Source organism: Anomaloglossus baeobatrachus, chromosome 11 (genome assembly GCF_048569485.1).
Source record: "Anomaloglossus baeobatrachus isolate aAnoBae1 chromosome 11, aAnoBae1.hap1, whole genome shotgun sequence".
Lineage (NCBI taxonomy): Eukaryota > Metazoa > Chordata > Amphibia > Anura > Aromobatidae > Anomaloglossus > Anomaloglossus baeobatrachus.
Genome location: NC_134363.1, coordinates 86,620,051 through 86,644,506, shown reverse-complemented (window position 1 = coordinate 86,644,506; position 24,456 = coordinate 86,620,051). Strand labels below are relative to the sequence as shown.

Below are 24,456 nucleotides of genomic sequence, written 5' to 3'. Positions count from 1 at the left end.
CATATACAAAACAGTGGAGATTGAACCGTCACAGAATTCCCACTGAGAGGATAATTAGAATACAAAAAGTGCTCCAGCTGATTAATGCGATCAGAAAAGCCGACAGAGGCACCCGTCTCTGCATATCCGCTCAAAGGGATAAGACAGTCAGAGTGCAGCACATAGGATACCGATGTACCATGGAAAAACCGCTTCCACAGGGAATTATTTTAAAATAGTACAAAATACAAAAAACACTGTAGATCAATAGGCCAGCAACAATAGACATTACCTAGACTGATATCGCTGTGGTGGTAATGCGCCCGATGCGCATTTCAGAGTGTAGCTTCGTCAGGGGCGTGACCGGAAGGGAAAGGGGGTGCCGTTAAAAGGCCTCAATCCCCAGCCGATTGGGCAGACATAGCAACGCATCCGAAGCCGGCCGGGTGGAAGTCCCGCCTCACAGACGCGTCATGGCCACAGAGGACGCCGGGTAAGCAAACCAGCGTCCCCGTAACCATGTGCCACTAAAATATCCGTGTCTGTGGTTATTCTGTTACACAGCTTTGAATACTCTATATAGTAATGCATGTGTAATTTTTACATCTATAATGCACTATTTTGCCAGCTACTGTTTGTACATCTAAGTATGCCTCTTACCCCACAATTGTGGTGATGTAATCCGTTTTCTGCCTTAACCCTTTTCACCTCTCTGCATTAATTAATAAAAAATATTTTTGAACCACATGATCGCCTACTCTTCCTCTGTGTGATATGTTAATTTTTAGCGATTTGGTTCATATATTGTAGTCCCCTCTGCATATTATATGATATATATATATATGGATATATTTATATACATTTTTTCTATTTAATATGCTGAAGTTTATGCCGTTATTCATTTAGCCACAAAATTTTGCACACTCACACTTCTGGACCCCGAGAGCGTCATAGGCTATGTTTTGAGGGGAAATTTTAACTCCGCGCTTTACAGTTATTCACCAAAAAACCTGCCTCCATTAAAGCGAATGGAGCTGGGAGCCACAGTGCAGCCAGAACTACAGAAGAATGCGCAGCCACGCCCTTATTTGGAATGTTGGCGTGTCACAATGCAGCCAGGGAAAGAGACAGACACAGACAGGGAAAGAGGCAGACACAGACAGGGTAAGAAACAGACATAGACAGGGTAAGAGACAGACACAAAGAGACAGACTGACAGGGAAAGAGACAGACAGGGAAAAAGAGGGAAAGAGAGAGACAGGTTAAGAGACAGACACATACAGGTAAAGAGACAGACACAGACAAAGAGACAGACACAGGGAAACAGACAGACAGGGAAAGAGAGGGAAAGAGACAGACCGGGTAAGAGACAAAGACAGGTAAAGAGACAGACATAGGGAAAGAGACAGAGGGAAAGAGGGAAAGAGACAGAGGGAAAGAGAGGGAAAGAAACAGACAGGGAAAGAGAGGGAAAGAGACAGACAGGGAAAGAGACAGACAGGGAAAGTGACAGAGATAGATAGACAGACAGGGAAAGAGATAGATAAACAGATAGGGAAAGAGATTGAGACAGACGGCGAAAGAGACAGAGACAGACAGGGAAAGAGACAGACAGTCAAAGAGATAGAGAGACAGAGAGATATATACAGAGGGGGAGACAGACAGAGAATGGGAGAGAAACAGAGAGACAGTTACTATCCTGGGCAGCGCCGGGTGCTATGTTGTGAGGCGAAATTTTAACCCAGCATGTTCCAATTTACCAATCAATTTTGCCCCTATCTACATAATGGGGAAAAAGTGAAACGAAAATTGTTGAGGGCAAATCGTCAGCTCCCAGATGTGAACGAGGGGGACTTAAAGAATGAGAGCGATGGCGCCAAAGAGTATATACCGTACAGTTGCTAAGTTAGGGCCCCACACTCGGGGATATGAACACACACACAAAATGCGCCACACACTACCACGTACTTGAACACATATACCACCCTCAGCACACATTTCACCACACATACACCAACCTCGCCACATAATCGCCCTAAAACACACACAAGTCTGGTATTATCCTTCAAAAATAAAAATCTGATTACTAAGCAGCCAAACTACAAAAGCAACAAATGTACCATATAGGAAATATGGCAGCTGTCAGTCACATGACCTGTCTATTTTGTGTATGTGTGAGCTAATATATACTGTCAGTGGGGAGGGCTTTCTGTTGCCTGGAGATTTATCAGGCTGGCAATAGCAACCAATCACAGCTTAGCTTCTATTTTGCTACAGTTAATTAATCTGAGCTCTGATTGGTTAATATAGGCAACAATTTAATAATTACATTTCTATCTATTTGTTTTGTGGTTTTTGTTAATACATTCTATTTTGTTAACAGCAGTTATTAACCCGGGCGAAGCCGGGTAGTACAGCTAGTATAATATAAACACTAAAGGAAGATTCTTGGGGAAACCCATGTCCTGCCCATAGATCTTAACGGCTAATTTACATAGGAAGACAAATGTAGTTTTCCATGGAATAAAACATCGGATAACAAATAGCAAGGTAATGTTTCATTCAATTTACTATGACCTGCATGCCCATGTACAGGGGTGTAAGTATAGTTCGATGGGCCCCGGTACAAAATTTGGACCTGGCACCTCTACCCGCATGTTGCTCATATGTATGGGCTCTTGTAGCATTCTAAATCCTATAAGGACATATGAGTTGCCCTTCTCCTATTATGTAGTAATGTCCCCCATCTTGTTCTAATGTACCCCGTCCTGGTAAATATGTCCCCCATCCTGGTAAATATGTCCCCATGCTAGTATACACTACAGCTCAAAAGTTTAGAGTCACTTAGATATTTCCTTATTTTTGAAAGTAAAGCATATTTTTTTTCAATGAAGCGAACATTAAATTAAACAGAAACACACTCTTTACATTGTTAATGTGGTAATTGACTATTCTAGCTTCAAACGTCTGGTTTTTAATGCAATATCTACATAGATGTATAGAGGCCCATTTCCAACAACCACCACTCCAGTGTTCATTGTGTTTGCTAACTGTGTTAGAAGGCTAATAGATGTTTAGAAATCCCTTCAAAACCCTTGTGCAAGTATGTTAGCATAGCTGAACACAGTTTTGCTGATTAGAGAAGCTATAAAACTGACCTTCCTTTGAGCTAGTTGAGAATATGGAGCATTACATTTGTTGGTTCCATTAAACTCTCAAAATGGCCAGAAAAAGAGAACTTTCATTTGAAATTCGACAGTCTATTCTTGTTCTTAGAAATGAAGGATGTTCCATGTGAGAAATTGACAAGAAACTGAAGATTTTCTACAACGGTATGTACTACTCCCTTCAGAGAGAGCACAAACAGGCTTTAACAAGAGTAGAAAGAGAAGTGAGAGGCCCCGCTGCACAACTGAGCAATAAGACAAGTACATTAGAGTCTCTAGTTTAAGAAATCGACGCCTCACAGGTTCTCAACTGGCAGCTTCATTAAATAGTACCCGCAAAACGCCAGTGTCAACATCTACAGGGAAGAGGCGACTCTGGGATGCAGGCCTTCAGGGCAGAGTGGCAAAAAAAAAGCCATCTCTGAGACTGGCTAATAAAAGGAAAAGATTAATATGGGCAAAAGAACAGACATTGGACAGAGGAAGATTGGAAAAAAGTGTTATGGATAGACTAATCAAAGTTTGGGGTGTTTGGATCCCACAGAAGAACATTTGTGAGACGCAGAACAACTGAAAATTTCCACCTCTTAAATTTTATCCTAATATAGAACTTTTTGTTCAACTAGTAACCAAATAATTAGAGAACATTTCTACATCAATCAGAGGTGATAATCTCACGTTGGATCAGAGACAAGCCCTTAAAGAATTGAAACAGCTTAAAAATGTTGTGATCAAGCCATCTGATAAAGGTGGGAATGTTGTTCTATGGCCCACCCACCTCTATGAGAAAGAGGCTTTTAGACAACTTAAGGATGGTAATTGTTATAAGAGGCTTACCTTTAATCCCACTTCTGCTTTTCAGATGGAGCTACATGATATTTTGGACACTGCCCTTCAAAATGGAGTCATTGATAAAGAGACCAAGGAAGGACTTCTACCTAATTGCCCATGGACAGCATGTCTGTATTTACTACCCAAAATTCATAAGAATTTAAAAACACCTCCTGGTCGGCCCATCGTTTCTGGCAATGGCAGCTTATGTGAAGCCATGGGTAAGTTTTTGGATTTTTATTTAAAGCCTTTGGTGAAGACCTTACCTTCCTTTTTGAAGGACACAAATGAATTCTTGAACAAAGTGTCCAATATTCATATGGATGATAGCATGTGGCTGGTAGTATTAGATGTGGAATCATTGTACACATCAATCCAACATGATGATGGAAGTGGAGCAGTCAAGTTCTTTTTGAATACCAAAAATTTGGATTTTTCTTTTAAATCATTTTTGATCTCTTTGCTTGACTTCTCCCCTAGGCATAATTTCTTTCTGTTCAAAGATGTCCCCTACCTACAGCTCCAGGGCACAGCTATGGGGGTGACGTTTGCGCCCTCATGTACTAATTTGTTCCTGGGGCTGTGGGAAAGGGACGTCTTTCAGTCCCATCTATTACAATTAGCTGAGTATGGCCTAATGTGGACAAGATAAATCGACGATATATTTATGATTTGGCAAGGCAGTGAAGATGATTTGTTGACATTTATAGGTCAACTTAACTGCAATCAAATTAATGTGAAGTTTACCTTTCACTACAGTCAATCTACTATTGAATTTTTGGACATACGTGGGATGACTATGGGGTGTTGCAAACGAAAGTATTCAAAAAAGGTACAGCAGTGAATTCTCTACTGCATGCGTCATCATCTCATCCACAAGCACTTATACGAAGTATCCCAACAGGTCAATTCTTGAGAACACATAGCTTCTACTCTTCAGGATCTACTTTTCACAAACAAGCTGTGGAGTTGGTCTCTCGTTTTTCGGAAAGGGGATATTCTGGAAGATGTATTAAGAAAGGATACCAACAGGTGGTCAAGAGCAAAAGAGAAGCACTTTATGCCCTAGACAACGAGAGAAATCTACACAAGAGGAGAGATTTATTTCCACTTATAGCTATAGATGGAAGGACGTGTCGGATGCTATTAACAAATGTTGGCCTATTATTCAAGCTGATAACGTTTTGTCAAAATACAGTACATTAAAGATAGGCCTACCATCACGTATAGGAGGTCAAGCAACCTCAGAGATCTATTGACCCATAGCAATTATGCAGGACCTAAATCTTCTTTGACATTTGGGTCCAAAAGGCCCAAATGGGGTTTTTACCCATGTGGTATGTGCATTGCGTGTCCAAATATGGCAAGAAATACCATGTTTACATCGACAAATGGATTGCGAGAATTTAAGATCACATTACAAGCAATACCACATATGTGGTCTATTATGCATATTGTCCATGCAAAAAGGTGTATATGGGTTTGACTTCTCGACCTCTCAAAGTCCGTATACGGAAGCATGTCAGAGATATTAACCATGCGGTTGATATATCAGATATTTACATCCTTAAACCTTTGGCAAGACACTTTAAATTAGCACATCCATGCAATGGGGATCTTTTAAGAGCTTTTGTGATTGACTGTATCCCAATAGAACAACGTGGTGGTGACATGAAGAAAAAGTTATTCCAATTGGAATCATGATGGATTATGACTATTGATAGTGTCCAACCTAAAGGCCTTAATGAAATACTCAGCTTTGCTCCGTTTTTGTAAAACACTTGTAGGGTTGTTTTTACCTTTTAGTAATTTTATATATTTAAAGGAAAAATCTCTTTTTTTGGTTTTATATTTCACCTTTTTCCCATTTTTAGAAAGAGTTTTATGGAGGAATATCTGGTGGTTGGAAGACCAAGCATTATTCAAGAATAAAAAAGGAAGACTTTTTTGGAAAAATAGTGTAAAAAATATATATATATATATATATAAATTTTTTATTTTTTCTACTCTTGATTATTTCTTTAATTTTACACTTATACATGGATGGACACACACACAAACACTACACATTACTATACATTGGATAGAAATGACATATTTTGATATATTGTTGAGTTCATTCACATTTCATTCACATTTTATTATTATTATCATTATTTTTTTCTCTTTCATTTTTTTCATATTATTAATTACATATATATATATATATATATATATATATATATATATATACAGTGCCTACGAGTAGTCTCAACCCCCTGCAGATTTAGCAGGTTTGATAAGATGCAAATAAGTTAGAGCCTGCAAACTTCAAACAAGAGCTGGATTTATTAACAGATACATAAATCTTACAAACCAACAAGTTATGTTGCTCAGTTAAATTTTAATAAATTTTCAACATAAAAGTGTGGGTCAATTATTATTCAACCCCTAGGTTTAATATTTTGTGGAATAACCCTTGTTTGCAATTACAGCTAATAATCGTCTTTTATAAGACCTGATCAGGCCGGCACAGGTCTCTGGAGTTATCTTGGCCCACTCCTCCATGCAGAGCTTCTCCAAGTTATCTAGGTTCTTTGGGTGTCTCATGTGGACTTTAATCTTGAGCTCCTTCCACAAGTTTTCAATTGGGTTAAGGTCAGGAGACTCACTAGGCCACTGCAACACCTTGATTTTTTCCCTCTTGAACCAGGCCTTGGTTTTCTTGGCTGTGTGCTTTGGGTCATTGTCTTGTTGGAAGATGAAATGACGACCCATCTTAAGATCCTTGATGGAGGAGCGGAGGTTCTTGGCCAAAATCTCCAGGTAGGCCGTGCTATCCATCTTCCCATGGATGCGGACCAGATGGCCAGGCCTCTTGGCTGAGAAACAGCCCCACAGCATGATGCTGCCACCACCATGCTTGACTGTAGGGATGGTATTCTTGGGGTCGTATGCAGTGCCATCCAGTCTCCAAACGTCACGTGTGTGGTTGGCACCAAAGATCTCGAACTTGGTCTCATCAGACCAGAGAACCTTGAACCAGTCTGTCTCAGAGTCCTCCAAGTGATCATGAGCAAACTGTAGACGAGCATTGACATGACGCTTTGAAAGTAAAGGTAACTTACGGGATCGTCTGGAACGGAGACCATTGCGGTGGAGTACGTTACTTATGGTATTGACTGAAACCAATGTCCCCACTGCCATGAGATCTTCCCGGAGCTCCTTCCTTGTTGTCCTTGGGTTAGCCTTGACTCTTCGGATAAGCCTGGCCTCGGCACGGGAGGAAACTTTCAAAGGGTGTCCAGGCCGTGGAAGGCTAACAGTAGTTCCATAAGCCTTCCACTTCCGGATGATGCTCCCAACAGTGGAGACAGGTAGGCCCAACTCCTTGGAAAGGGTTTTGTACCCCTTGCCAGCCTTGTGACCCTCCACGATCTTGTCTCTGATGGCCTTGGGATGCTCCTTTGTCTTTCCCATGTTGACCATGTATGAGTGCTGTTCACAAGTTTGGGGAGGGTCTTAATTAGTCAGAAAAGGCTGAAAAAAGAGATAATTAATCCAAACATGTGAAGCTCATTGTTCTTTGTGCCTGAAATACTTCTTAATACTTTAGGGAAACCAAACAGAATTCTGGTGGTTTGAGGGGTTGAATAATAAATGACCCTCTGAATAAACTTTTCACAATTTAAAAAAAAAAAAAAAAAAAAAAGAAATAACATTCTTTTTTGCTGCAGTGCATTTCACACTTCCAGGCTGATCTACAGTCCAAATGTCACAATGCCAAGTTAATTCCGAATGTGTAAACCTGCTAAATCTGCAGGGGGTTGAAGACTACTTGTAGGCACTGTATATATATATTTATGCATTTCGGTGCTATATACACTTAATACCAATGCAATTAATTCACTTTTTTCATGATCACATTGTTATGTATGTGTTTTCTTATAACCTGTTTTCTCTACTAATTTGTTTTTTTTTCTTTTTTCATTTATATACTGTATTTATTTTTATTCATTCTATTTATTTAAAAAAAATATTTATTTTTATTTTTTTATATTTTTTTATTTTCAATTATTTTTGTTTATATAATTATTCGTATAATTTTACATAATATTTGTCTTTTTTTTTTTTTCCTCCGATATATGAGGGAAGGAGTCTTGCGAGGATAATTTGCATAGTCCCAGTGCCTTCTGGGATAAGTGAAGAGTCACCGCGAGCTCAAGGAGAACCGGGTTTTGGCCGTTACAGCCGGAAGGAAGACTTCTGAATTTTAGCCTGTCTTCTTCATTGTGAGCGTGAGTGAGCAAAGTGTGAGCAAAAGTAAGTAGAATTGTTTGTATTTAGTTGTTTAATTACTTAACATTTGTTTAGTGCTATCCCCATTAGAAAATGTGCTCCACTATTGCTAATGCGATCCAGTGTACATCTTGTCTCATGTATGCAGTCCTTGAAAAGCCGTTCGAGGGTGCATACTGTTGTTCGAGATGTGCGCAAGTTGCACGTTTGGAAGCCCAGATACTGGATCTAAATGAGCAGCTGGCAACTCTGAGATGCATTAGCAATATGGAAAGGAGTGTGCTGCTCACTGAGCAGCAGCTTGCTGGGTCAGATGTGGGGGAGGATCGTAGTAGGGAGCGGCAGGACGGTGAGGTAGTTAGCTGGGTGACAGTTAGAAAGGGGGGTAAAGGGAAAAGTGGTAGGAAGGCTAGTCCTGAACTGACACACCCCAATAGGTTTGCAAACTTGGCAGATGAGGGGGATGTCATTACAGGGGTAGCATTACTGCAGCAAGGCATGACCTCTGAATGCCAGAGGAGTGTCTGCTCCAGTAAGGGGGGGAATAGGAGTGCAGGGCAGGCAAGACAGGTACTGGTAGTGGGGGACTCAATTATTAGGGGGACAGATAGGGCAATCTGTCACAAAGACAGGGATCGCCGAACAGTGTGTTGTCTTCCTGGCGCTCGAGTTCGGCACATCGCTGATCGGGTTGACAGATTATTGGGAGGGGCTGGGGAGGACCCAGCGGTCATTGTACACATTGGCACAAATGACAAAGTTAGAGGTAGGTGGAAGGTCCTTAAAGATGATTTCAGGGAATTAGGTTGTAAGCTTAAAGCATGGACCTCAAAGGTGGTATTTTCGGAAATACTACCTGTGCCACGAGCCACACCAGAGAGGCAAAGAGAGATCAGGGAGGTTAACAGGTGGCTCAGGAATTGGTGTAGGAAAGAGGGTTTTGGGTTCCTGGAGAATTGGGCCGACTTTTCAGTTGGCTACAGATTCTATGCTAGGGATGGGCTGCATCTTAATGGGGAAGGTGCAGCTCTGCTGGGGCAGAAAATGGCTAGAAGGTTGGAGGAGTGTTTAAACTAGGAATGGGGGGCGAGGGTATTCACTTTATAGAAGGGGAATGTAGTGCAGATAGTGACCAGGGCACAAGTAATGAAATTGGGGGTGGTACGGGGGGAAGGGTTAGGACAGTTAATACAGTAAGCAGGAATACAGGTACAGAGTCATACGTAACGTGCATGTACACTAATGCCCGAAGCCTCACAAATAAGGTGGAGGAATTAGAATTAATATTGTTGGAAGAAAATTATGATATAGTGGGGATATCAGAGACATGGCTGGATGAGAGCTATGACTGGGCTGTTAATTTACAGGGTTATAGCCTATTCAGGAATGACCGTACAAATAAGCGAGGGGGAGGTGTGTGTCTATATGTAAAATCATCCTTAAAACCCATCCTGCGTGACAACATATGTGAGGGTACTGAGAATGTAGAGTCCCTATGGGTGGAAATAAGGGGGGGGAGAATGAATAATAAAATACTGATAGGGGTGTGTTATAAGACGCCGAATATTATGGAAGAGGTAGAGAATCTCCTCATAAAGCAAATTGATAAAGCAGCGAGTCTCGGAGAGGTAATTATTATGGGGGACTTTAACTATTCTGATATAAATTGGGGAACAGAAACTTGCAGTTCCAGCAAAGGAAATAGATTTTTGATAACAATGAAAGATAATTACCTTTCACAAATGGTACAGGACCCCACAAGAGGGGGAGCACTACTAGACCTTGTACTAACCAATAGGCCAGACCGCATATCAAATATACAAGTTGGGGGTTACTTGGGGAATAGTGATCACAAAATAATAAGTTTTCATGTATTCTTTAGTAAGATGTCTAGTAGAGGGGCTACAAGGACACTAAACTTCAGGAAAGCAAATTTTAAACGGTTGAGAGATGATCTTAGTGCAATAAACTGGGATGATGTACTAAGTAATAAAAGTACACAAAGCAAATGGGAGACTTTTATGAGCATCCTGAATAGGGCTTGTGCAGAAAATATACCCTATGGGAACAAACATGCTAGAAATAGGAGGAAACCCCTATGGCTAAATAGAGCTGTAAGGGAAGCAATAAAAGAAAAACAGAAAGCCTTAAAAGAACTAAAGAGGGTAGGTAGTGATGAGGCATTATATAATTATAGAAAATTAAATAAAATATGTAAAAAGCAAATTAAGTTAGCTAAGTTTGAGACAGAGAGACTCATTGCGAGAGAAAGTAAAAATAATCCTAAAATATTCTTTAACTACATAAACAGTAAAAAACTGAAAAGCGATAGTGTTGGCCCCCTTAAAAATAGTCTTGGTGAAATGGTGGAAGGGGATGAGGGTAAAGCCAACCTGCTGAATGACTTTTTTTCTACGGTTTTTATACAAGAAAATGCCATGGCAGATGACATGACCAGTGATACCATAAATTCACCCTTGAATATTACCTGCTTAACCCAGCAGGAAGTACGCCGCCGCCTCGAAATCACTAAGGTTGACAAATCTCCGGGCCCGGATGGCATACACCCCAGAGTACTACAGGAATTGAGTTCTGTGATAGATAGACCATTATTTTTAATCTTCTCAGATTCCTTAATAACAGGGTCGATACCGCAGGACTGGCGCATAGCAAATGTGGTGCCAATATTCAAAAAGGGGGCAAAAACTGAGCCGGGAAATTATAGGCCGGTAAGTTTAACCTCTACGGTTGGTAAAATCCTTGAGGGTTTCTTGAGAGATGCTATACTGGAGTATCTCAAGAAAAATAACCTTATGACAGAGTATCAACATGGGTTTATAAGGGATCGATCCTGTCAAACTAATTTGATCGGCTTCTATGAAGAGGTAAGTTCAAGTCTGGACCAGGGAAATGCAGTGGATGTTGTGTATATGGACTTTTCAAAAGCTTTTGATACGGTGCCACACAAAAGGTTGGTACATAAAATGAGAATAATGGGGATAGGGGAAAATATGTGTAACTGGGTTAAAAACTGGCTCAGTGATAGGAAACAAAGGGTGGTTATTAATGGTACGTACTCGGACTGGGTCTCAGTTCATAGTGGGGTACCACAGGGGTCAGTATTGGGCCCGCTTCTTTTCAACATATTTATAAATGACCTTGTTGGGGGCATGCGGAGTAGAATTTCAATATTTGCAGATGATACTAAACTCTGCAGGGTAATCAATACAGAGGAGGATAATTTTATATTACAGGGAGATTTATGTAAATTGGAGGATTGGGCTGAGAAGTGGCAATTGAAGTTTAATGTAGATAAATGTAAGGTCATGCACTTGGGTAGAGGAAATAACATTTATGATTATGTACTTAATTGTAGAACACTGGGTAAAACAGACACAGAAAAAGACTTGGGTGTATGGGTGGATGGTAAACTTCACTTTAGTGGACAGTGTCAGGCAGCTGCTGCCAGGGCTAATAAAATAATGGGATGTATTAAAAGAGGTATAAGTGTTCATGAAAAAAATATAGTTCTACCTCTGTACAAGTCACTAGTGCGACCGCACTTAGAATACTGTGTACAATTCTGGTCACCGATATATAAGAAGGACATAGCTGAACTGGAGAGGGTGCAGAGAAGAGCCACCAAGATTATTAGAGGAATGGGTGGGCTGCAATACCAAGACAGGTTATTAAACTTGGGGTTATTTAGTTTGGAAAAACGAAGGCTTAGGGGGGATCTAATCACAATGTATAAATATATGAGGGGACAGTACAGAGACCTTTCCAAAGATCTTTTTACACCTAGGCCTGCGACTGGAACACGGGGGCATCCGCTACGTCTTGAGGAAAGAAGGTTTAATCATAATCACAGACGAGGATTCTTTACTGTACGAGCAGTGAGACTATGGAACTCTCTGCCGCATGATGTTGTAATGAGTGATTCACTACTAACATTTAAGCAGAGCCTGGATGCCTTTCTTGAAAAATGTAATATTACCAGTTATGTATATTAGATTTTATGACAGGGTATTGATCCAGGGAACTAGTCTGATTGCCGGATGTGGAGTCAGGAAGGACATTTTTTCCCCATTGGAACTTGTTTGCCACATTGGGGTTTTTTATGCCTTCCTCTGGATAAACATGTTAGGCTACGGGTTGAACTAGATGGACTTAGAGTCTCCCTTCAACCTTAAAAACTATGATACTATGATACTATGATATTATGATATGAGATATTTAATCTTTTCCTTTTTATCTCTCTGTTTATATCTATGATCTGTTGGTAATAATAACTTCCCAGATATACTTAAGTGCTTGGATCCTCCTCTATTCTATATTTCCTCTCCATGATCTGTAATACGTTTATATGGTTGTCCTGGTGACACCTGCTTCCTTGTCTCCCTCCCCTTGGAAGGAGACAATGAGTCATGTTTTCACTTTGTACTTCCAACGGTGTGCGCTCGGTCCTGCTGCTCATGTGTCGGTCGTCATGACAACATGTCCTGACACTCAGCTCCCTCCGCTCTCCTTTGAGAGTGGGGGGAAGTGACATTGGACGCTGCGCCATGAACGTCCAGTTCGGGGCCACGGACGCCGGCGTTGACATTACCGATCTGGTGAGTACTATAAACATCTGGCACAGTCAGTGTTGGCCAAAAGTATTGGCACCCCTGCAATTCTGTCAGATAATACTCAGGTTATTCTTGAAAATGATTGCAATCACAAATTCTTTGGTATTATTATCTTCATTTATTTTGCTTGCAATGAAAAAACACAAAAGGGAGTGAAACAAAAATCAAATCATTGATCATTTCACACAAAACTCCAAAAATGGGCCAGACAAAAGCATTGGCACCCTTAGCCTAATACTTGGTTCCACAACCTTTAGCCAAAATAACTGCGAACAACCGCTTCCGGTAACCATCAATGAGTTTCTTACAATGCTCTGAAGGAATTTTAGACCATTCTTCTTTGGAAAACTGCTCCAGGTCCCTGAGATTTGAAGAGTGCCTTCTCTAAACTGCCATTTTGAGATCTCTCCACAGGTGTTCTATGGGATTCAGGTCTGGACTCATTGCTGGCCACTTTAGTAGTCTCCAGTGCGTTCTCTCAAACCATTTTCTAGTGCTTTTTGAAGTGTGTTTTGGGTCATTGTCCTGCTGGAAGACCCATGACCTCTGAGGGAGACCCAGCTTTCTCACACTGGGCCCTACATTATGCTGCAAAATTTGTTGGTAGTCTTCAGACTTCATAATGCCATGCACACGGTCAAGCAGTCCAGTGCCAGAGGCAGCAAAGCAACCCCAAAACATCAGGTAACCTCCGTCATGTTTGACTGTAGGGACCGTGTTTTTTTCATTGAATGCCTCTTTTTTTTTCCTGTAAACTCTATGTTGATGGCTTTTCCCAAAAAGCTCTACTTTTGTCTCATCTGACCAGGGAACATTCTTCCAAAACGTTTTAGGCTTTCTCAGGTAAGTTTTGACAAACTCTAGCCTGGCTATTTATGTCTCGGGGTAAGAAGTGGGGTCTTCCTGGGTATCCTACCATACAGTCCCTTTTCATTCAGACACCGATGGATAGTACGGGTTGACACTGTGGTACCCTCGGACTGCAGGGCAGCTTGAACTTGTTTGGATGTTAGTCGAGGTTTTTTATCCACCATCCGCACAATCTTGCGTTGAAATCTCTCGTCAATTTTTCTTTTCCTTTCACATCTAGGGAGGTTAGCCACAGTGCCATGGGCTTTAAACTTCTTGATGACACTGTGCACCGTAGACACAGGAACTTTCAGGTCTTTGGAGATGGACTTGTAGCCTTGAGATTGCTCATGCTTCCTCACAATTTGGATTCTCAAGTCCTCAGACAGTTCTTTGGTCTTCTTTCTTTTCTCCATGCTCATTGTGGTACACACAAGGACACAGGACAGAGGTTGAGTCAACTTTAATCCATGTCAACTGGCTGCAAGTGTGATTTAGTTATTGCCAACACCTGTTAGGTGCCACAGGTAAGTTACAGGTGCTGTTAATTACACAAATTAGAGAAACATCACATGATTTTTCAGACAGTGCCAATACTTTTGTCCACCCCCTTATTTATGCTTGGTGTGGAATTATATCCAATTTGGCATTTTGACTTTCTATTTTTTTTTTTTTCATTGAAGACAAATTAAATGAAGATAATAATACCAAAGAATTTGTAATTGCAATCATTTTCAGGAAGAAACTGAGTATTCTCTGAAAGAATTGCAGGGGTGCCAATACTTTTAGCCAGCACTGTACACCCCGCATTAACCCTCACGAATAAGCCCCTGGCGAAACGCGCATTAGGGTATTCTTTATTTTCTTCCTTACTCATAGCACCTTTATTTTGCAGCCTGACACAGGTATGTATGGCTGCATTTGTATCCCCTTGCCTCTCCATATCTCTCTTGCTGCTATCCTGGGACTTTGGATCCATGTAGTAATTATTTGTCTTATTTGCTGCTATTGTTACTTCGGGTCAGTGCAATAATCATGTTTTTGCTGCTAATCAGGCATTTTGGGTTAGTGCAATAAATATTGGGCTATAGTATATATACCAATTTAGAAATCCTTTTGCTATTTCTGCCCATTCTGCTGCTGTTTATTTATTATATTGGGGTATGTGCAATAAATATTGGGCATTGCTATTTATACCAACTTTTGGTTCTTTATCTAGTGATTTAATTACAGCTCATATATTGCATTTTCCCTCTATTTTTGTATATTTTGCACAGGTGGGCTTGTTTATATGCCTGATCAAGCTGTTATATGCACTGCTTGAGGTTTTGTATATATATTTTTTCTGGTCATTTTTAACTATGACATTTTGAGAGTGCCAAAAATATATATTTTTTGTATGATTGTGCAATAAATTCTTTGGAGAGTGCAATATATACCAACTATTACTTTTTTCTAGTGGGTGTGCAATATTTACATAAAATTTGAATTATATTTTTTGCACTGAGGACCCCTAGAGGTCAATTAATATATTCAATATTCATTGGTGATACATGTGCTTTTAGGATGCATTTGGATGAAAATATTTTCTATGGCTTATTCCCTTTTGTATTTTTCTGTTTTTTGTTTGTATTTTGTCTTTTTGATTTTTGTTTCAAATAAAGATATAACTTGATCCCTATTTCGACTGTTTACTCTACTTGCATGTTCTTTGTAGGATTATTTTTTTATTTTTATTTTTTTAAAAGATGCTGGATGAGTACCTAACGCCATTTGTCAAACATGGTGGAGGTAATGTGATGGTCTGGGGTTGCTTTGGTGCTGGTAAAGTGGAAGATTTGTACAAGGTAAAAGGGATTTTGAATAAGGAAGGCTATCACTCCATTTTGCAACGCCATGCCATACCCTGTGGACAGCGCATGATTGGAGCCAATTTCATCCTACAACAGGACAATGACCCAAAGCACACCTCCAAATTATGCGAGAACAATTTAGGGAAGAAGCAGGCAGCTGGTATTCTATCTGTAATGGAGTGGCCAGCCCAATCACCAGATCTCAACCCTAATGACCTGTTGTGGGAGCAGCTTGACCTTATGGTATGCAAAAAGCGCCCATCAAGTCAATCCAACTTGTGGGAGGGTCTTCTGGAAGCATGGGGTGATATATTTCCAGATTTCCTCCGCAAATTAACAGCTAGAATGCCAAAGGTCTGCAAAGCTGGAATTGCTGCAAATAATTAATCTGTGACGAAAGCAAAGTCTGAAGGAAAAAATTATTAATTCAAGGAAAAATGATTATTTCTAACCTCGTCAATGTCTGGACTATATTTCTATTCATTATACAACTCATTTGATAAATATAAGTATGATTTTTCATGGAAAAGACAAAATTGTCTGCGTGAATCCAAACTTTTGAACTGTAGTGTATATACCCCCTATTCTCGTTTATATGCTCCCATCCTGGTAAATATGTCCTCCATCCTAGACCCCATCTTGGTATATATGTCCCCACCATGGCCTACATGTCCTTATCCCGGGCCCCATCCTGGTATATATGTCCCTGTCCTAGGCCCCTTCCTGGTATTCTGTCCCCCCATCTTATCTTTCACTCTGGCAAATATGTCCCCCATGCTGGTATATATGCACATACACTGCGGCACGGTAGCTCAGTGGTTAACACTGAAGTCTTGCAGCACTGAGGTCCTTGGTTCAAATCCCACCAAGGACAATATCTGCAAGGAGTTTGTATGTTCTCCCTGTGTTTGCGTGGGTTTCCTCCGGGTACTCCGGTTTCCTCCCACAATTCAAAAATATACTGATAGGGACCTTAGATTGTGAGCCCCAGTGAGGACAGTGTTGCCAATTTATGTAAAGCGCTGTGGAATTAAAAGCGCTATATAAATGAATAAATATTATTATTATTATTATCCTGGTATATATATTCCCATCATCAATATGTCCGAGGCCCCATTTTGTTTTATATATTTGCATTCTAGTACATATCGCCTTATCCTAGGCCATTTCTTAGTATATATGCCTCTATCCTAGAATACATGTCCTTATCTTAGGCTCCTTTCTGGTATATATATCTCCATCTTGATAAATATGTCCCCCATTTAGGCCCCATCCTAGTATATATATTCCAATCCTGTATATATGTTCTTATGCCTTGCCCCATCCTGGTATATATGTCTCCATTCTGGTATATATTTCCTTATCCTGGGCCCCATTCTGGTAAATGTGTCCCCTTACTGGTATATTTGTACCCATCCTGGGCCCCTGCTGGTATATATGGCACCATCCGGGTAAATATGTCCCCTTCCTTGAATACGTGTCCCTATCCTTGGCCCCTCCTGGTATGCATGACCCCATTCTGGTAAATATATTCCATTCCTGGTATATATGTCTTCATTCTGTCTCCACTTACAGCAAAGAAGGGCTGCAGTTGTACATCGCCCAGGCCAAAAACATTTTTGGAAGTGTGTGTTTGATTTGCTCTTCCTGCACCTGTGATGCCTCCACTTAGTGGGGGCTTAGCTGCATCCTTCTAGAGTACTAATTTTTGGCCTGGGCATTGTACAACTGCAGCCCTTCTTTGCTGTAAGTAATGCTTAATTTTTGGAGGATATTTATTCCTTTTTTTGTTGCTAGTTTTACATTCTGTCTCTAACGCAAGAGAAAAACCTATACTACTCACTTTTCCCAGCTCCCACCCAACATGGTATCCTCCTCTGTAGGCAGCGTGCAGTTGCTGGCAGCTGATATCGGTGTCCGTGCTACAGTGACACATGACATCACTGTCATGCACCCCCAGTGATAGTACCACTGATGTCAGCTGCCAGGCACTGTTTGGTTAGTAGATTGTTTTGCAGCTCAGGGGCCCAATGGGTCCGCAATGAAGAAAGAACGAAAATAACAGGAGAGATAAAACATAGAAGAAATGACATACAGAGACACCAGACAAGAGAGAAACAGGATATAAGAAAGAAACAGCAGACCAGAGAGTGGTTGTATACAAGAAAGATACAGCAGACTATAGAGAGACAGGATGCAAGAAAGAGAGAGCAGATAAGAGAGAAACAGGATACAAGAGACAGCAGATAGACACAGGATACAAGAAGGAAACAGCAGATGAAAAAGAGACATAGGATACAAGAAAGAGACAGCAGACTAGAGAGAGAGATCGGATATAAAAAAAAGTCACCAGACAAGAGAGAGAACAAAAGAAAGTCACAGCAGACTAGAGAGAGACAGGATAAAAGAAAGAGATGGCAGAAAAGAGAGAGACAAGATAAAAGAAAGAAACAGCAGACATGAGAGTCAGGATACAAGAAAGACACAGCAGACATCTTGCACAGCAGTATGCACCTTCAAACGGCTGTTCAAGAATTGTATATATGTGACAAGATGTACACTGTATGCAGTGTACATCTTGTCACATATATACAATTCTTGAACAGCCGTTTGAAGGTGCATACGGCTGTGCAAGATGTGTGCACATTGTGTATTTGGAAGCCCAGGTACTGGATCTAAAAAAGCAGCTGGCAACAATGAGATCCATTGACAATATGGAAAGGAGTTTGCTGCTCACTGAGTATATGCTCACTGGGGTAAATGGGGGGAGGATCCTAGTATAAAGCTGCAGGACAGGCAAGCATCTAGTTGGGTGAGAGTTATAAAGCATTGTAGAGGGAAGATTGTCGGGGAGGCTAATCTTGATCTGGCACACCCTAAAAGGTTTGCTAAGTTGGCAGATGTGGGGGATGTCAGTACAGAAGTAGCACTGCTGCGCAAGACATGTCCTCTGAAAGCCAGAGGAGTGTCTGCTTCATTAAGGGGGAAACAAGAAAGCAGTGCGGGCCAGACAGGTGCTGGTAGTGGGGGAGTTTATTATTAGGGGAACTGTTCTGCCATGTATGGCAGCTTGATAATAGTCATTCATTGCAATTTCTGTTACAACCCCTAGAGGTCATTGTTATTCTTTGAACTGATGAGTTTCTCTTTACACTAAGGCGGGCTTTGCACGTTGCGACATCGCAAGCCGATGCTGCGATGTCGCACGCGATAGTCCCCGCCCCCGTCGCAGGTACAATATCTTGTGAAAGCTGGCGTAGCGAAAATTATCGCTACGCCGGCTTCACATGCACTCACCTGCCCTGCGACCGTCGCTCTGGCCGGCGACCCGCCTCCTTATTAAGGGGGCGGGTCGTGTGGCGTCACTGCGATGTCACACGGCAGGCGGCCAATAGGAGCGGAGGGGCACAGATGAGCAGGATGTAAACATCCCGCCCACCTCCTTCCTTCTGCATAACCTACGGAAGCTGCGGTGACGCCGGTAGGAGATGTTCCTCGCTCCTGCGACTTCACACACAGTGATGTGTGCTGCCGCAGGAGCGAGGAACAACATCGGACCGTCGCGTCAGCGTAATTATGGATTACACCGACGCTGCACCGATGATACGATTACGACGCTTTTGCGCTCGTTAATCGTATTATCTAGGCTTTACACACTGCGATGTCGCAGGCGATGCCGGATGTGCGTCACTTTCCATTTGACCCCACCGACATCGCACCTGCGATGTCGTAGTGTGCAAAGCCCGCCTAAGTGTGTTCTGGGTAAAGGAACACAACTCTGAGCACTCTGAAGAAGCCTGCAGCCATTTTCTCCTTGGATTTGTGAGAAAAGGACCTGCTGATTCACCTCTCTGTACAGTCACACACTGCCTAGTGTAATCCGGTGAGCAAAGCAAATTACATGTGTTAGTGATAGAATCTTAGATGGAAGACTGTGTAGTAAATGCATTGTACATTGTAATCCTACACCTTAGTGTCCTCCCTGCCTTGTTTGTATAGATAAAATTTTCTATGTGTTGCAGCTGCAGTGACCTTTCCCCTATATTCTTATTAGAACTGCATCTCATATACTGTTATGCTATGTTAACTCTGTATTAACACTGTACTGACTGTAATAATTTTCTTGTTATAGTTTTTACCCGTATTCCGTATTCCATACCATATTCGACTATCTTAGATATACCGTATTCATCTGTATCTCGGATATACCGTATTCATCTGTACCTTGGATATTCCTATATTCACTGTATATTCCACGTATACTGCAATCAAGTTCACGTTACCAGCCAATAAATCAAGGCTATTGAACTCATACAGTCTGTTTATTTGAAATGTGAACGAGGGTTTAGCTGTATGCCAGAGATTCACAGTGTTACGTGAAAGAAGGCAGAATAGGCGCAGATAGGACAATCTGTCACAAAGACAGGGATCATCAAACAGTGTGTCGTCTTCCTGGTGATAAAGCTCAGCACATCAGTGATCAAGTTGACTAGTGGGATGGGCTGGTGCACATTGACACAAATGTTAAAGTTAGATATAGGTGGAAGGTTTTTAAAGATGATTTCAAGGAAATAGGCTGTAAGCTGAAGAAGGTATTTTCAGAAATACAGCCTGTACCATATCCAGAGAGGCAGCGAGAGATTAGGGAGGTAAATAAGTGGCTCAGGAATTGGTGTAGGAAAGAGGGTTTGGGTTTATGGAAAACTAGGCTGACTTCTCTGTTGGCTACAAGCTAAAGGTGGGCTACACCTCAATGGGGAGAGTGTAGCTGTGCTGGGGAAACATGGCTGGAAGAGTGAAGTCGTTTTTAAACTAGGGACTGGGGGAGGGCATTTACTGTACAGGAGGGGAAGAAAGTGCAGATAGTGATCTGGGCATAAGAAATTGGGAGTGGCATAGTCTGTTCTGAAATGACCGTATTTAGTAAGTGGAAGGTGTGTGTTTATGTGACGCCCTGGCGTCACCAGGTGGTCACAGAGAAATAGTACACCACACACAACACCATCCCACATCAGGTACCATCTGCCACAAAACCCTAGCCACCCCCCTCAGGGTAGGAAGGACACACTAGTGGGCGGGACCAGGTGGATTGGGAGCGCCCACCTAGGGGTCTTGAGGATCCGGGGGCGGGAAAACAACAGTAGAGGGAGAGGTGAAAAGAAGAGAGGAGGAGAGAGGAGTTGGAGGTGAAAGCCTGAGCCTAGTGAAGGGTAGCCAGGGTAGTGGCCCTGGTCCACTGGCTAGGTGGCAAGCAGTGGACCATGTCCAAAGGCGTCGGGAGTCCGGTCGCGGGAAATCCAGAGTGGACCGGGACAGGGTTGGAGCCCGCCAGTACCAATAGCAGAGATACGGTCCGGAAACTGTGCACAGGCGGGGTACCTGGACCCTACTTAGAAGACGGTTGCAAGCCCCTTCTCTAATTAACTAGGCCGAGAGCAAGGTTCCAGACATTATCCCAGTGTGTTAGCCTAGATAGAGCGAAATGGCAGCCCACCGCAGGGGATAGGGTATTTGCAACAACCCACTGAGATCCCAAGGGTCAGTTTTCGTGGGCACATCTCCCAACCAAAAACAGAACCGGGAGAGGACTTCCCCGTTACACACGAGGTTGTCCAAAACAGAAGAAAAGTACATAGTGCCGGAGGAAGGGACACTGGTACACCAGCCGGGTGTGGGAACCGAATACACCCAGAAGCAGCAGCCAGCCACTGACCCCTTGTTTCACCGACATATGTGTGTACAATCATTCAATCGTGAGTACACCAACACCCACCGGTCCGGTCCGGCGCGCCACCTCCAGCGGTCATCGCCTCCCGTGTTTTGGACACTGAGCCTCGTGGGCATCCACCGCTACCCACAGAGGGGTTAACACCCAGCTGCATCTCCATCGCCCCCGGGTGCTCCCCAACAGCAGCGGAGGTAATCCACCTTACCACAACCCGTGGGTGGCATCACAAACTGTTACAACAATTCCGTGAACACATCACATCCCCTTTTGAGTGTCCACATGACCCCCGGGTCCGGAGACCCCTCGAGCCACTGCAGGTCCGGATCCGAGCAGCTCGGCTGTTGACGTGGGGGCGGCACACCTCAAAACCGTTGAACGGTGCTCCGCCTCAAAATTTTTCGACAGCCGCCATTTTGCCACCATTTTTAGGCTCGAAAAACAACAAGCCCGGCGTCTTCTTTCCCGAAAAAGACTGTGAAGTTGAAGCCCCGCCCCCTGGGAATGCAGGCAGAAGCTGTTGACTCCAAAGACAGGAAGCGCAAAGGACAGTGGGTCCCGCGAGACTAATGTCAAAAAACCAAGGGGGAGGGAAGAAACAGCGGCATGTGACACAAGAAGATAAAAAAGGCAGGGACACCAGGACTTTGCCGAATCCCGTTCCTGGACAAGTAAGTGGTAGGATGTCTCAGGGGTCCGACAACCAGCAAGTGGAGAGGCCCGTTCCCAGGACTAGAGATGAGCGAACAGGTCGCGGTTCGGCTCAAGTTGGTTCTCCGAACGGAGGCCGCGTTCGAGTTCGGTTCAGCGAACCGTTCAACGAACCACTCAAACCCCATAGGAAACAATGGGAGGCAATAATAAACACATAAAAACCTAGAAAACACCCTCAAAGGTGTCCAAAAGGGGACAATCAACTCACAAGACAACACAAACACATGGGAAAGTGACAAGAACAAATTCTTATGCGAAAACAAAACAGCTGGACAAGGAAAAAGAGGAGGAGACACAAATATATGAGTATATGCAAGGGAACATCGATGCCATTACTGTGCAATTTGAGCCTTGCTCATTTTAGTCTTCCAATCTGGATAAATTACCTGAGCTCACCACGTACGCTTTGGGGATCTTGTCGTGTCCCGCAGCCAGCGTTCTCTCGGAATGTGTCTTCAATGCTGCTGGGGGTGTGCTGAGAGATAAGCACACGCGTCGGTCCACTGACAAGGTGGACATACTAACGTTCACCAAGATGAGGAAGTCATGGATCACAGAGGACTTTTCTTCCCCTGGGTCATCCAGAGGAGGCGAAAGGCACGTGTATTTTTGAGAGTGATTCATGCAAAGCATCTTTGTAAGCTTGAAAATGGTGGTCAACTGATGCCAGTCAAGTGGGATGTGTGTGGCCCAATTAGTGGAAACGAGGGAGACTGTGGTTGGAGTCCCCTCGCTGTGTTTAAAAGAACCAAGATGAACAAGTCATGCCTCACAGAGGACTTTTCTTCCCCTAGGTCATCCAGGGGAGGCGAAAGGCACGTGTATTTTTGAGAGTGCTTCATGCAAAGTATCTTTGTAAGCTTGAAAATGGGGGTCAACTGATGCCAGTCAAGTGGGATGTGTGTGGCCCAATTAGTGGAATCGAGGGAGACTGTGGTTGGAGTCCCCTCGCTGTGTTTAAAAGAACCAAGATGAACAAGTTATGCCTCACAGAGGACTTTTCTTCCCCTGGGTCATCCAGGGGCGGCAAAAGGCATGTGTATTTTTGAGAGTGCTTCATGCAAAGCATCTTTGTAAGCTTGAAAATGGGGGTCAACTGTTGCCAGTCAAGTGGGATGTGTGTGGCCCAATTAGTGGAAATGAGGGAGACTGTGGTTTGAGTCCCCTCGCTGTGTTTAAAAGAACCAAGATGAACAAGTCATGCCTCACAGAGGACTTTTCTTCCCCTGGGTCATCCAGGGGAGGCGAAAGGCATGTGTATTTTTGAGAGCGCTTCATGCAAAGCATCTTTGTAAGCTTGAAAATGGTGGTCAACTGATGCCAGTCAAGTGGGATGTGTGTGGCCCAATTAGTGGAATCGAGGGAGACTGTGGTTGGAGTCCCCTCGCTGTGTTTAAAAGAACCAAGATGAACAAGTTATGCCTCACAGAGGACTTTTCTTCCCCTGGGTCATCCAGGGGCGGCAAAAGGCATGTGTATTTTTGAGAGTGCTTCATGCAAAGCATCTTTGTAAGCTTGAAAATGGGGGTCAACTGTTGCCAGTCAAGTGGGATGTGTGTGGCCCAATTAGTGGAAATGAGGGAGACTGTGGTTTGAGTCCCCTCGCTGTGTTTAAAAGAACCAAGATGAACAAGTCATGCCTCACAGAGGACTTTTCTTCCCCTGGGTCATCCAGGGGAGGCGAAAGGCATGTGTATTTTTGAGAGCGCTTCATGCAAAGCATCTTTGTAAGCTTGAAAATGGTGGTCAACTGATGCCAGTCAAGTGGGATGTGTGTGGCCCAATTAGTGGAAACGAGGGAGACTGTGGTTGGAGTCCCCTCGCTATGTTTTACATAATTTTTCAAAGGGCATGACATGCCTAAGAGGTTGAATTTCAGCATCTGCAACTTGTTGGCTACAGAAAGGCTGCCTTTACACCCTTTTGAGACCGAGGATTTTCGAGACCTTATGCCCATCGCAGTGCCCCAAGACCCGATGCCCAGTCGCCACTCCTTCTCCAAGAAAGGCGTGCCCGCGCTACCACAGCAGGTCGCACACAACACCACTTCCTTGAGAAACTCTGTGTGTGACAGGGTGCATTTCACCACAAATATTTGGACCAGTAAGCATGGACAGGGGAGTTACATGTCGCTGACTGGGCACTGGGTAACTATGGTGAGAGATGGAGAAAGGTCTGCTGTACAAGTCTTGCCGTCCCCACGAGTTGTGTGTCAATCCTTCCTCTGTATGTAGAAGTTCCTCCAGTGCTTTTGCCTCCTCAACCTCATCTGGGTCCTCCACCTCGGCCCAAACCCTGTGTGGTCAGGCCACCCGCATTGTAACTGCGCACAAGGAATCCCACACACCTCCTTACTATGCTGGCAGCAGAGCTCAACAGCATGATGCGGTCGACTCTTTACTTTGAAATATTTGGGAAATGTGAGTCAC

The 24,456-nt window shown here is 42.9% G+C and overlaps 1 protein-coding gene across 2 annotated transcripts in view; it reads right to left on the bottom strand.

Annotated features, from left to right (window-relative positions):
• RASIP1 (Ras interacting protein 1) overlaps positions 1-24,456 on the bottom strand; it is a 1,579,933-nt gene that overhangs the window by 3,938 nt on the left and 1,551,539 nt on the right. The gene's annotated exons all lie outside the window — the stretch shown is intronic.